The sequence below is a fragment of the Abrus precatorius genome, unplaced genomic scaffold (assembly GCF_003935025.1).
Source record: "Abrus precatorius isolate BTA unplaced genomic scaffold, Abrus_2018 Scaffold6, whole genome shotgun sequence".
Classification (NCBI taxonomy): Eukaryota; Viridiplantae; Streptophyta; class Magnoliopsida; order Fabales; family Fabaceae; genus Abrus; species Abrus precatorius.
Genome location: NW_020874406.1, coordinates 1,795,926 through 1,797,736, shown reverse-complemented (window position 1 = coordinate 1,797,736; position 1,811 = coordinate 1,795,926). Strand labels below are relative to the sequence as shown.

The 1,811-nt window shown below is 42.3% G+C and overlaps 1 non-coding gene across 1 annotated transcript; it reads right to left on the bottom strand.

Annotated features, from left to right (window-relative positions):
- Positions 1–497: 497 nt before the first annotated feature.
- On the bottom strand, positions 498–602 carry LOC113870531. Its single transcript, XR_003505554.1, has one exon. It is a non-coding gene; the product is annotated as a small nucleolar RNA R71 (small nucleolar RNA).
- Between the last annotated feature and the right edge of the window lie 1,209 nt (positions 603–1,811).

The window sequence follows — 1,811 nt, the reverse complement described above, 5'->3', positions numbered from 1 at the left end:
CTGAACCTTTAGAAATGGCAGAAAATGACCTGACACTTAAGGAGCTTGCCGCACCGGACGTTACTTACCAGACTTTGTGTATCCAATACCCGGATGTGGATGCCCCTTTTGTTCATAAAACTGGCCTAATCCATCTTTTGCCTAAATTTCATGGTCTTGCAGGTGAAGATCCACATAAACACCTCAAGGAATTTTAAATACCTGGATGTGGATGCCCTTTTTGTTCATAAAACTGGCCTAATCCATCTTTTGCCTAAATTTCATGGTCTTACAGGTGAAGATCCACATAAACACCTCAAGGAATTCCATATTGTTTGCTCTACAATGAGACCACAAGGTGTGCCTGAAGAGCATGTGAAATTGAAGGCTTTTCTATTCTCTCTTATGGATTTGGCTAATGATTGGCTGTATTATCCTCCACCTGGCTCTATTAATGGTTGGGACACCCTCAAGAGATTGTTCCTAGAAAAAATTTTCCCTGCCTCAAGGGCTGCCTCAATAAGATAGGAAATATGTGGTATTAGGCAGCTGGAGAGGGAAAGTTTGTATGAATATTGGGAGCGTTTCAAGAGACTATGTGCTAGCTGCCCCCATCATCAGATAAGTGACCAACTGCTAATCCAATACTTCTATGAGGGGTTACACCCAATAGATAGGAGCATGATCGACGCAGCTAGCGGGGGAGCCCTAGTTGATAAGACTCCCGCAGCTGCTAGAAACCTCATTGAGAATATGGCAGCTAACTCTCAACAGTTTGCTATAAGGAAAAATTTCATCATGTCCAGAAGTGTCAATGAAATTCAAACTTCAGATTCACACAAGCTGGAGCATAAGCTAGATGAGTTGGCATCTATGGTAAAACAGTTGGCATCCATTCAAAAGAATTCTACTACATATACACCTCTGCCTCCATCCATTCCAGCCATGCTTTGTGAGATCTATTCATCAATGGATCACTTCATTGATAGTTGCCCCACATTGCAAGAAACTGAATCTTCAGAAGGTAATCCTCAAGCTTATACTGCTAATATTTTTGCTAATAAATTTCCTTTTCAGCAGCCGCAACAACAACAACGCTGGGATTTATCTTCTAATATATATAATCCGAGTTGGAGGAACCATCCTAACTTAAGGTGGGGAGGAAATGCACAGCATCAAAGCTCTAGCCAGCCAACCAACAACCATTTCCAACCGCATCAAGCTGGACAAAACAAGGCATATCCAGCCCAGCAACATCACTATCCATCATCTTCATCTCAGCAACACCATCAAGCATCCTCTTTACTGGCTCTTGCACCTCAAAAGAGTGAGTCATCCTTGGAAGACCTTGTGAAGCAACTCACTATGAGTAATCTCAATTTCCAGCAATAGAGTTAGGCCTTCCAGCAACAGACTCAAGCAAGTATCAAGACCTTGGAGAATCAAATGGGTCAACTTGCTTCATCCCTGAATCAACTTTAATCTCAAGGTTCAGGCAATCTCCCTGCACAAACTGTAACAAACCCAAAGAATGTGAGTGCCATTACCTTGAGATCTGGTAAGGTGATGCAAGAGCCGGAGATGCCTAAGGAGAAGAATCCTAGTTGTACTCTAGCTGTAGAAAATGAAGGAGGAGAGATTAAGAGCCAAGAGTAGCCTGCACCTACGCCCACACCACGTCAACCAAGAGTGGTATACAAAGAAGAGATGTCCATTCCTATTCCTTTCCCTCAAAGAACGGCTTAGCGCAGTGATGAGCAAAAATTTTTTCGTTTGCAAACAGATTTGTCGTCAACCTTCATCAAAATATGCAGAAAAATTTATGTAGTCTA